The following is a 13894-nucleotide window of genomic DNA, read 5'->3' on the forward strand; positions in this document are numbered from 1 at the left end:
GTCCCGCACATGCCCCGCCCCTAGCCGATGGTGCTCCGCCCTCAACACTATTGACAGAGGCGGTGACCTTTGCTCCTGCAAGCGCGCTGATCACACTCTCTCTCCACAAATACATTTCAACATTTCTGTCAACGAAGATTTGCATCAGCCTGCGACACATAGTCATTTTGATAGTAGGCTAATATATAGCCAATATAGACACTTACATCATGTGTTGTCTTCAGTATAACACTTATATAAGACTCTTAAAGTAATTTTGATAGTAGGCTAATATAGCTATTATAGACACTTACATCATGTGTTGCCTTCATTATAACACTTACATAAGACTTTAAATTTTTGCGGCTCCAGACAGATTTGTTTTGTATTCTTGGCCCAATATGGCTCTTTCAACATTTTGTGTTGCTGACCCCTGGTCTAATCGAACACTGATTGTTCACCATCAAACATTAATATGTGATCCTGAGAAGTCCAACATGAGCAGCTGTGCTTGGCATCTACTGAACGCCCTCGCAAGCACGGCGTTTGTTTTAGCTGGTGACTCACCTCTCGAACACAAAAGCTCGACTTTCGGATGATAAACGGGGCTCTTCTTCCCAATGTGGGTCAAGGATCGGCCGTTTTTAACACCGCTCTATTGACAATGCTCGGTGTCACGTACGCACGTCTGTTTGTGCTTATTGGGCATTGGCATGAAACACTCGGTGTGTCTAAAGTGCATGATTGCAAGGCTTGTGTAACGTGGAATTTGGGAACAAAATGTGCATGATTCACCTTGCCTGAACAAGGTGACAGAGTGGAAGCTGAAACAAAAGGCCTCTTCACACCTCTGTCAATGATTCTGCATGTTGAGAGAAACACTCTGCAAGATTGAACATTTGGAATTGCGCCCTTTTGCACCAAGCTGGGTTGATATAATGCAGTCGGTTGTAACGTGCAGATAGCAACTAGTGCAGCAGACGAGACATAATTATTTCATGGTAGGTGGTCTAAGCTGTTTATAAACTGTTAGAGGATTACGTTTCCTCAGCGTTGCCGACTTATGGCATAAGGAGGTCAAACAGCAACATCGTGCAATTTATAGCAGCCATATGTGGAATGCGGATACTTATGTAAGACCAGTTTAGGTTTGTTTATTTAGTTTCTTGTTCAAACCCCCCCCCCCCCCCCCCTGTTCACTTCCTCCATGGGAACAATTTCCCAATTAAGGCGCCTTTTATGTGTCACGACCAGATAGAAAAAGACCAAAAAATCGTTTAGCAGCAAAACATGTCATTAAATTTAGGCAAGGATCGACTTTTAAACGCAGCCAGAAGTGGCTTCTAGAGAGCAGGCCTGGAAATGATCGGGTTCCATTAAGCCAATCAGGACGGCAGCGTGCACAGTGTTGCGTAACTTCAGCCGGGCCGCAGACTCAATAGTCTCCGCACGCAATATTACCCAGGCAGAGGGATTGAGCACACGTGTGTGTGTGTGTGTGTGTGTGTGTGTGTGTGTGTGTGTGTGTGTGTGTGTGTGTGTGTGTGTGTGTGTGTGTGTGTGTGTGTGTGTGTGTGTGTGTGTGTGTACATCACTGTGTATGCATGAGCCTCTGCCTTGTTTGACTGGGTTACCAAAGTGAGCGACATATAAAACAATACCGTATTTTCTGGACCATAGGGTGCACCGGATTATAAGACGCAGTGCCGATTAACGAGTCTATTCAGGTCTGTTTTCATACAAAAGGCGCACCGGATTATAAGGTGAATTGAAGGGGTCATATTATGAATTTTTTCTAAATTTAAAACACTATCTTGTGGTCTACATAACATGTAATGGTGGTTCCTTGGTCAAAATGTTGCATAGGTTATGTTTTACAGATCATCTTCAAGTCGCTTTCTGACAGTCGCTTCAGGATGCACCGTTTTGTGGGCGGTCTTATTCACGTGGCTCACCTTCGACAGTGTCTTCTCCCCGTCATCTTTGTTGTAGCGGTGTGTGTGTCTGTGTGTGTGTGTGTGTGTGTGTGTGTGTGTGTGTGTGTGTGTGTGTGTGTGTGTGTGTGTGTGTGTGTGTGTGCGTGTTTTCGTCCCTTCTTTCTTCATTTTTTTTCATCTTTAATGCATTTTGTGTTGCCACTTGCCTGTGATTGAGGAGGGCTATATAAAAAAAAGTTTGATTGATTGATATACAAAAACACTTAAAATATCCATAGCTCAACTTCAGATCCATCTGTTGACAATAACGTTTACAATTGTTGGTGTTTAATGCCCTTTTTGCCAAAGAAAACACAAAATATGCAATGTTTTCCCCCCAAAAAATGTTCAAAGTGGAACAATTGATGTGAAGTAATTGGAGCCTTAAATAGGTCAATAATACATAGCAACACTGCTTTTTATTCGTTATTATTTTTAAACAATGACAGTTAAAAATGATTAAGTTATCAGGGGATCCAAAAGGCCCCCACTCATACAAGTGTTAAAAATAAGTCATACCAATAGACACTATTTTTACTTCCGCATCTGTCGATTATACATTTTTATTATTTTTTGATCTATGCCAGTATTGTAAGTACAAATAAAAGCATATACAGTCGTGGTCAAAAGTTTACATGCACTTGTAAAGAACATAATGTCATAGTTGTCTTGAGTTTCCAATAATTTCTACAACTCTTATTTTTTTGTCATAGAGTAATTGGAGCACATACTTGTTGGTCACAAAAAACATTCATGAAGTTTGGTTCTTTTATGAATTTATTATGGGTCTACTGGAAATGTGACCAAATCTGCTGGGTCAAAAGTATACAATGTTAATATTTGGTTACATGTCCCTTGGCAAGTGTCTGTCACACCTGGGTGAAGTATTGTTTGGGTTTTGTGTTATGTGCGGCTTCTGTACGCACACACGAGTGAATGCAACGCATAATTCATCAACAGCCATACAGGTTACACTGAGGGTGCCAGTATAAAAAACTTTAACACTATTAGAAATATACGCCACACTGTGAATCCACACCAAACAAGAATGACAAACACATTTCGGGAGAACATCCGCACCGTAACACAACATAAACACAACAGAACAAATACCCAGAATCCTTTGCAGCACTAACTCTTCCGGGACACTACAAAATACACCCCCGCTATCACCAACCCCCCCCACACACACACACACATCTTGTAGCGTCCCGGAAGAGTTAGTGCTGCAAAGGGTTCTGGGTATTTGTGCTGTTGTGTTTATGTTGTGCTACGGTGCGGATGTTCTCCCGAAATGTGTTTGTCAATCTTGTTTGGTGTGGATTCACAGTGTGGCGTATATTTCTAACAGTGTTAAAGTTTTTTATTCGGCTACCCTCAGTGTAACCTGTATCGCTGTGATGAAGTCGGGGTGTGGTGGGGGCGTGGTTGGGGGCGTGGCTAAATTCACCAAGTCAAGTATTTCATAGATTATATATATATATATATATATATATATATATATATATATATATATATATATATAAGAAATATTTGACGTTCAGTGAATTCTAGCTCTATATATATATATATATATATATATATATATATATATATATATATATATATATATATATATATATATATATATATAGCCCTGCGATGAGGTGGCGACTTGTCCAGGGTGTACCCCGCCTTCTGCCCGATTGTAGCTGAGATAGGCTCCAGCGCCCCCCGCGACCCCAAAGGGAATAAGCGGTAGAAAATGGATGGATGGATATATATATATATATATAAAATAAATACTTGAATTTCAGTGTTCATTTATTTACATATATACACACACATAACACTCATCTACTCATTGTTGAGTTAAGGGTTGAATTGTCCATCCTTGTTCTATTCTCTGTCACTATTTTTCGAACCATGCTGAACACCTCTGATGATGCATTCTGTGTGGCACGCACAAAAGTGCTGTCATCAAATGCACTAGATGGCAGTATTGTCCTGTTTAAGAGTGTCACAACATTGCTGTTTACGGCAGACGAACTGTTTTACGGTATACAAAAACGTGACTGCTGTTGTTGTGTGTTGTTGCCGCGCTGGGAGGATGTTAATGAAACTGCCTAACAATAAACCCATATAAGAAACCAAGAACTCGCCCTCCATCATTCTACAGTTATAACGTTATTGGGCAGGTATGCTGTTTATGTTGTGGGACTCAGGTCCATGAGGACCTGAGTTCGCCTGAATTTCGGGAGATTTTCGGGAGAAAATTTGTCCCGGGAGGTTTTCGGGAGAGGCGCTGAATTTCGGGAGTCTCCCGGAAAATCCGGGAGGGTTGGCAAGTATGAGTGTATGTAAACTTTTGACCACAACTGTGTGTGTGTGTGTGTGTGTATGTACGTATATGAATCAATCAGAATTTTAACATTGCATATCATCTTCGGTTGGGATTCGATTACAGTACGCATATTTACCAGGTGAGCACTTTTGTTTTTGTTTTGGGTTTTTTCCGAGAATTTAATTTTCAGTTACATAACACAGTAGTATTACATGTGTACACACATTGACATATATACAGTATAACAAAACAAATGGGAACACACTCTTAAGAGATGCTAGTAACAACATACATTATGCTATCTTCTTAGCAAAAGTTGACAATGTTCGCTGTCCCTCAAAAATGTAATGCCATTTTCTTACTTTCTGATGCAGAAATCAAACGTCTACCTTCTTTAAATGTGAAGCCATAATCCTCTAGTTCTGAGTCCTCCCAAATAATAAAATATATTTTCATAATTGCTTCGAAATAATTCCAAACTGTTACTTTCTTTCTCAAAAATTTCAAATTTGAAAAGTCCCACGTTTACCCTTGTTGCGTTCCTTTATGGCCAAATATTTGTTCTCCAACTAACACTGTGTGTCACTCGAGGCAATGAGAATATCAGAACATTCTTGTTTTAGTCTTATCAATGACAGAGCAGGAAGGTGCTGGGAATATGTTTTTGGTCAAATTTCTTATGCAGCAGGCTGTCGTTCATTAATTGACATTCAGACAGCTATATAGGCAACACTCCAATAAATGTAGAGTGATACAGAAACATCCTCACCCTCTCCTTCTTTCCTGTAACTTTTTTTCCCCGAGCTGACAAGTTTCAACCCTCTCTCTCACACACATATTACGATTATATGTGATAATGCTTGTTCAAGGTGGGTAATGAGTCATTAGCAGCTTAGAAGAGAGGGTGTGGAGTCAAGTGGGTACATGCCGTGACAAAATAAATGTTGGGTTTAATGTCATAATTAAAATAATGATGATTCGGAACAATTAGGATTTGTTTGTTCTTATAAGAGTATCGTTTTGGATTGCACACTACAAAACCCAAAACCAGTGAAGTTGGCACGTTGTGTGATTCGTAAAAAAAAAAACAGAATACAATGATTTACACATTCTTTTCAACCTATCAATTGAATAGACTGTAAAGACAAAATACTTAACTTTCGAACTGGAAAACTTGGTTATTTTTTAAAAATATTAGCTCATTTGGAATTTGATGCTTGCAACGTGTTTCAAAAAAGCTGGCACAAGTGGCAAAAAAGACTGAGAAAGTTGAGGAATGCTCATCAAACACTTATTTGGAACATCCCACAGGTGAACAGGTTAATTGTGAACAGGTGGGTGCCATGATTGGGTATAAAATCAGCTTCCATGAAAAGCTCAGTCATTCACAAACAAGGATGGGGCGAGGGTCACCACTTTGTGAACAAATGCGGGAGCTTAAGAACAACCAGCCACTATTGCAAGGAATTTAGGGATTTCACCATCTACGGTCCGTTATATCATCAAAAGGTTCAGAGAATCTGGAGAAATTACTGCATGTAACATTGAATGCCCGTGACCTTCGACCTCTCAGGCGGTACTGCATCAAAAACCGACATCAGTGTGTAAAGAATATCACCACATGGGCTCAGGAACACTTCAGAAAACCACTGTCAGTAACTACAGTTTGTCGCTACATCTGTACGTACAAGTTAAAACTCTACTATGCAAAGCAAACCATTTATCAACAACACCCAGAATCTTCGCCGGCTTTGTTGGGCCCGAGCTCATCTAAGATGGACTGATGCAAAGTGGAAAAGTGTTCTGTGGTCCACATTTCAAATTGTTTTTGGAAACTGTGAACGTCGTGTCCTCTGGAACAAAGACGAAAAAAAGCCAAGTTCAAAAGCCAGCATCTGTGGTGGTACGGAGGTGTATTAATGCCCAAGGCATGGGTAACTTACACATCTGTGAAGGCACCATACATGCTGAAAGGTTTTGGAGCAACATATGTAGCCATCCAAGCAACGTTATCATGGACGCCCCTGCTTATTTCAGCAAGACGATGCCAAGCCACGTGTCACAACAGCGTGGCTTAATAGTAAAAGAGTGCAGGTACTAGACTGGCCTGCCTGTAGTCCAGACCTGTCTCCCATTGAAAATGTGTGGCGCATTATGAAGCGTAAAATACGACAAGGGAGACCCGTGCTGTACATCAAGCAAGAATGGGAAATAATTCCACCTGAAAAGCTTCCAAAATTGGTCTCCTCAGTTCCCAAACGTTTACTGAGTGTTGTTAAAAGGAAAGGCCATGTAACAGAGTGGTAAAAATGCCCCTGTGCCAACTTTTTTGCAATGTGTTGCTGCCATTAAATTCTAAGTTAATGATTATTTTCCAAAAAGAAAAATTAGTTTCTCAGTTCGAACAATAAATATCTTGTCTTTGCAGTCTATTCAATTGAATATAAGTTGAAAAGGATTTGCAAATCATTGTATTCTGTTTTTATTTACTAATTACGCAATGTGCCAACTTAACTGGTTTGGAGTTTTGTTGAATCATATGGTCTGGAAATATTGATCAATGAAAACAATGAAAACAATCTATTGAAAACAATGAAGTCACATGACTGTTTGCACTTGATGGTGGTTCTTTAACTTAAATATAGAAAGGTCTGTTCCACTGCCATGTTTATCTCTTTACACGAGAAATGAATGAAGGTCAGCCACGGTCAGAGCTGTCCTGAACATAAGGTCACCATATGATTGCATGTTTCAAGTAAAACACTACAATGTGCAAGGAGCATTCTATATATACTCAGTACCATGCAGTAAACTAAACATTTTTCATCGACCCATGAGGGATGTTGTTTTTGAGCTGGACAGTACAAACTCTGCCTTGTTCGAGTGGACGTGCACCAGATGTTGACCAGAGAGAGGGAGATGGACGGGGCGGCCCAAAAGAAATGAAGAAACCATCAAAATTGTCCAAGAAATTTGCCGAGCTTAAACTTCAGTCTGTGTAGGATTCAGTTATGTCACAACTTGACAGGTTCAGAGTTTGTTTTCTCATGTTCCTGTATTTTGTTTTATTTCCTGTCCGGCTCTCTTGTTTTGGTTTCCACTTCCTATTTGTCTCTTTGTTTCACCATTTTCAGACTGGGCACTGGTTTCCTCACCTGTTCCTGGTTGTCTGCAGGATGTCAGCCCTGTCCTCTGACTTTTGTGAGTGCACTTCTGCTTTGCTTTGTTGTTTTGTGGCTGTGCCACCGAGAGCTGTTAGCTTTCCGTGCACTCCCTAGCTGTGCTAGCTTTTGTTTTGTGCTAATAAATTACACTACCTGCACGCCTTCTCCTGTCTCTGCATATTGGGGTCAGACCAGAACGTATCAAGTTATCCTGATACGTTAGAGATGCCACCTCGGTAGAAGCACTCTAGATTTTAAAATAGACAGTTTTTGACCAGTTGACCTGCCGCTTCTCTTTTTTGCTCCCCTCTCTGGTATGGAGAGATAACCAGGTGGCAGTGAATAATCCCTGGAGAGGTACCAGTCTAGAGGAAGCGCTAGCTGTTCTAAGAAGTGATAACACCGATAACAAGGATGAAGACCTCCTATGACCCTCTGCTTGGACTCTTACATTATCATGAATGTAACAACTCAATAACTGTACCCACTTGGCATCCATTGCAGCCAATCACTCAGCAGGGGGGGTATTTGCGGCCCCTTCCCAAGGTTTCTTCTCTCCCATTTTGGGCTTTTGAGTTTTTCCTTGCCAGGCTGTGGGTTCAGATTGGGGGATGTTGTGGTTTGTGAAGCCTTTTAGGCACTTAGGCCATATAAATAAACTTTGATTGATTGATTGATTGATATTGCATTCAAGTCATGTTCTTTCCAAAATATGCTCAAAATGTTTACCGTATTTTTCGGACTATAAGTCGCAGTTTTTTTCATAGTTTGGCCGGGCTCCGGTGCGACTTATATATGTTTTTTTCCTTCTCTATTATGCATTTTCGGCAGGTGCGACTTATACTCCGGTGCGACTTATACTCCGAAAAATACGGTATATGTCACACAAAAATGTCAATAACTCGAAAACATTCCTCTTTGGGATCATAGAATTAAGATTTTGCATAGTCCCACTTTCTCTATATTTCTAAATCCAGTCAAAAACGTTGCTTTTTGATGCAGCATGACGACACCAAAACTTTATTCTGAAAAATTGCTTGCACTACAGCAGTGATCCTCAACAGGCGGACCGCGGTCCATGTCCGGACCCAGCGACGTGTCCGTCCGGACCCAGCACAAATTAAAGTAAAAAAAAATAAAATATTAGTTTTTTTTTATAATTATAATTATTATAAAAATATATAATAATTGTATTTATCTTTGAGTTATTGCTAGCGCAAGTCAACGTTATTTGTTGTTTTTAGTCAAATATCTCCACGTTTCGTTTACACTTCTCCGTGTCTCACTCACTCCGTCTCTCTCTCTCTCTCTCTCAGAGAGAGAGAGAGACGGAGACGGAGACGGAGTGAGAGCGAGAGAACGCCACTCTGATTGGTTGATTCCGGGGTATGGGTTGTCATCTCTATCACAACGACGTGCTGATAGGCTGTTACCACCTGGGTCATACACATGTGCACAGTGCATGAACCTTTCGCTGCAGGCACACAGTTGTCTCGTAACGCTACTTTGCTAACTGTTCAGTCGTCAGTCACTGAATGTCAATCAAATCACAAATCACAATGGCATGCTCCAAGTTGGCTCAGGCTGGTAAAAGAAAGGTGGACAGGGAAAACCGACGTTTCAAGGAAGAATGGACAGAGCAATATGTTTTCATCCTACCTACTGCAAGTACCAGACCAATGTGTCTAATATGCAACAGTACTGTTGCTCTGGTGAAAAGTGAAAATCTGAAACGTCACTATCTGAAAGAGCACCGCGAATTTGAAGAGACATTTCCTCATGATTCAGAGCTAAGAAAAAAAGAAATCACGAGGCTGAAAAAGTCATATGAAACATCAAGCAAGATTTTTGTTAAATCTATGACACAACAACAAATAGCAACAGAGTGCTCACTCAGAGTGGCAAGGGTTTTGGGTAAACACAAGAAGCCATTCTCTGATGCAGAAATAATTAAAGAATGCTTGACTGAAGTGATGGGTGCCATGTTTGAAGGCAAAGAAAATGAGGAAATGACAGCTAAAATAAATCAAATCCCACTCTCTGATGCCACAGCTACCAGACGTCTTGGCTTCAACCCCAAGAGCCCAATTCTCCCATTGAGCAGCTGTGTTTTACACAATGGGGATGTACTGTACCATAATTATATTTGCACATGAATGAGATCTGTTGAGGTCATTTGTTTACCAGGGATAGGAGAGTTGTGTTTAAAAGTATTTATTTTTTGTTAAAACTGAAAGTTTTATTTAAGTTCTTATTTATTTTTGTTTCAAAGAAAATCTTTCATGTATTTTATTGGATATTTATTTTATTTTTGTTAATTTTAAGAAAATGTTAAACTACTACCTACCTCCTGCTACTATATAAGCTTGACCGATTATAAACGGACCCAGCCTGTTTCAAAAAAATATTTGTGGACCTTCAAGATTTGTACTTGAGGACCCCTGCACTACAGTGTATGATTTGTTGGGGGAAAAAAGACCTCCAAGACTTTAGCTGGGTTGCAATCACGTGACCGAGAGCTCCATTAGGCTACTGTTTGTTTACCTGAATCAGTGCAGATTTGAGCGTATGTTGAAAGGTTTCGAGGCAAATATAAAAGCAATAATTTTTTTTAAATGTGATGGAGTGGATTTTTACACCACGCATTCGTGCATTGCCAAAAAACGTATTTGATTGACATAATGAGTGCCGTGCTGCTGTGATCGGGATGCTAATGAGGAAAAGGATACGTTTTTTTGCAGTTGATTTCCTGCTACTAATATTAGTCTCATCTACAATTCATGTCTGCAGTTGTTTTCATTGTGTGAAGTTCGTATTTTGTCTCATTATTTAGCTCTAAATGTCCCTGTTGTTCAGCAATGTTTGCTAGCAATATCAAGATTCGGTATATGCTGGTGAGCCTACGCACAACAACAACTAAGCTTTTTGTTTCTTTTATGAAAATCAGGAAAGAAAATACGTTGGATTGGACCAACAATCACAATATTTATTACTAGGACTTAACATTATGATAGTTTATTTGCACAAGCAGGTTTTTTAGTTATATTTAGGCACAGCAACCACAAAAGAATACAAACTAATGCCATCTCTTTACCTTTCCTTATGTTTAGTTCTGCTCTCCAACACTACTAATATAGAATAAACTGGATTGCATCACAGAAAGTTTTTTAAACAAATCAAATGTTCAAATAAACATCTTACAAAGTGATCTCTGCAGACACAAGCATGGTCCGATTGTATTCCACAAGATGATGAAAGTGATATTTTTAGGAGCCATTTCCTTGTTTTTTTCCCCTGACTTTATTACGTTCATGAACCACTTCTTTCGGGACTCCATTAAAGCTCTTTCCTTGAACGACTGGTACACCCAAGAACATAACAGCAATATGGCATTTTCTGCTCAAACTCTACACTCACTCTCACTTGTTTTAATGCTACGCTCAAGCTGACCATCCTGTGAATTAAGCAGCGAAGAAGAAAAATGGCCATGAGGTCATATTATGCAACCCAGCAATTGTTCCAATATAATATGAACAAAGTCGACTTGTACGCTGCAAAAAGAGCTGACAGAATATAAAATTAAAATAATAGATTTTAGGTAAAAAAAAACAAGAAAAAAAAACCTAATAGCTATGGAAATTATCTGTTCAGTTTGTTAATTTGCCTTGATAATACATCCTAAATTAAGGTTTCTATATCTCGACTTTTTTTAGCTAAGAATTAGTATTTTATTCTGAAAACAAGCATCATTCAGCTTCCAATTATTAGGGATGTTGCAGAATCTTTTAACAAGATTTTCCATGTTGGGAAAACCAAGATATCTTAATTGAATTTAAAAAAAAAAAAAAAAAAAAAATTAAAAAAATCTTATTTATATCTTATATCTTATTTGAATAGTTATTTGTTTAGTTTTTAGAGTAGAATAGACAAAATATAACTATTGCTGGTAAAATTAACATTACGCTGTAAAATCAATGACTAAAAATAAGTAAATGGCTCTCAAAACTAGGGAAATTTCTTGAAAAAAAATTGTAAATCTTGGCAAGTGGCAAATAATCTGCAGTTATACTCTAAAAATTAAGAAAACTTTAATTAACAGATTTATTTGAAGTTTTGTGGGTTCTGGTTGTTTATATATATATATATATATATATATATGTATATATACACGGTTGCCCTTGCGTGGGTCCTCCAGACCACCAAGCATTGCCATGCGAACCCGAATCAGGGTTACAATAGAGTCTTTATTTTTAATTGCAGGTTGCTTTCCAGCAATTGTCCTTTGTCGCTCTCGCTCTGGCTCGTGCTCTCGCTCCAGCTTCAACAACGTTTCTCCTCCCGGCTGCTGCTTATACAGAGCGACAGGTGATCACCTGGGCCATCTACGCACCTGTCGCTATATATATATATATACATATATATATATATATATATATACATATATATACATATATATATATATATATATATATATATATATATATATATATATATATATATATATACACAGTATATATATATATATATGTTTTAATAATAAACAAACACTGTTGGTTTTACTAAACAAACCCATATTCTGTGCATGTTCAGGAGCCAAATAATACTCCCAAACAAAAACTGCAGCTCGAAAGTCAGTGCCTCGTTCTTGCACAGGCTTGTAGCTTTCATGCAAAATAAACCGGTTTTTCAGGGCAAAGAGGTTGTTGTGGCAGACACTGTAACACACATCACTTGAGGCGAGATCAAGTAATGAGTGTCCCTGCGCTCCGAAGGTGTGAAAAGGAATGTGCTACAGGGCAGACTCCCTTACTTTTATCTAACTGTGTATGTTTGTCTGCATTATTGATCTACTTTTCATCCTTGCCGCCACACCCCTCAGTGTGTTCTACTTCATACACACACGGTTCCTTCTTGCCAATGGCTATTATCCCCCAGAGGTCAAGTTGTGTCGCGTCTGCTGTAAATAATCATTATGTCAACCTTGCAGCCTGTCTGTTTGGGGGGCTATTTTTGATCATGGCGACACATAGTTAGGGTTGACTTATAGCCATGTGCAGAAAAGAAAAAAGTGTCAGTTAGTAGCTTCAAATCTAATGTCACCACCTGTCATTTGAGTTTTTGTTGACAAAACATCACTGGTAAATAATGCAACGTTCTGTCATGACAAATTGCTCATAAATCAATGCAATAATTATTCAAACTAATCAGCATTTTCCAATGCAACTTTTCCAATCGATCCACAAATTAATGTTCCGTCCCGAGGGGCTCGGGTTCAGGCTTCCTTTTACCCAGTGACAGATTTCAAAATGGTATTTCATTACCGTGAGAATGTACACTATGTGCTTCTTGCACGAAGGCGAGCGCATCAGTCTTTTTGGAAATCTGTCAAAGGCATCATTCCATCGTCCGCTCCCATCTGTCCGTCTGCGGCGCCTCCTCCCCTCCCCGGGCCGGCCGTCAGTACCAGAGCCGAGCAGCTGGGAATGTTGTTTGCCGGTGTGTGTCCCGGGCAAATCGACACCTCGTAGCCTCAAAGCTCGCCGATGGGTAATAATGACAAATGATTTACAGAGATAAGGTTGAGAATAAACTATTTTATGGACTCTTTTGAAGGCCCAGATTATTATGAACAATTTTAATACTGTGATTATTAGAAATGTCCTGATCCAATGATGATATTGGTACAGCATCAGCAAAAAAAAAACACTATCGGCTTGCATCTGAAATCTCCGATAGAAGCAGTCCTCCAATAAGCACGCAGATTTGGTCTTTTATTTTATTTTATTGGAGTCCTTTATGAAAGGTAAACACGGTAGGCTATAAGCTACTGGGAGCTAGCAGCTACACAACAGTTAAGCAAACACCGTATTTTCCGAGCTGTAGGGCGCACCGGTATTCAAGCCGCACCAACAAAATTTTAGAAGGAACTAAATATTTTGACCAGGTATAAGCCGCAGACATATACTGTTACAAAAGATTTAGTAAATATTTATACACATACCTTAATTGTTTCCCACCGGTGCCTGTGACAGGGCAGTAAAATGGTCGCTCAAACAAAACAGAAGTCATCGTCATGGACTCACTAGCTGCGGAAGCTAGCTTTCCAATCAGCTAAACAGACTCAATAACTCCACGGTGACGTTTTGGTGGATTTACGAGACTGAATCATTACAAAAAGAATGCCATTGTAAGTTAAAAAAGTTAAAGTTAAAAGTTAAAGTCCCAACGATAGTCACACACACACTAGGTGTGGTGAAATTATCCTCTGCATTTGACCCATCCCCATGTTCACCCCCTGGGAGGTGAGGGAAGCAGTGAGCAGCAGCGGTGGCTGTGCTCGGGAATCATTTGGTGATTTAACCCCCAATTCGAACCCTCGATGCTGAGTGCCAAGCAGGGAAGCAATGGGTCCCATTTTTATAGTAATGACACTAACACAGACACTTGTAAAC

This window comes from Nerophis lumbriciformis, linkage group LG36 (genome assembly GCF_033978685.3).
Source record: "Nerophis lumbriciformis linkage group LG36, RoL_Nlum_v2.1, whole genome shotgun sequence".
NCBI classification, from domain to species: domain Eukaryota; kingdom Metazoa; phylum Chordata; class Actinopteri; order Syngnathiformes; family Syngnathidae; genus Nerophis; species Nerophis lumbriciformis.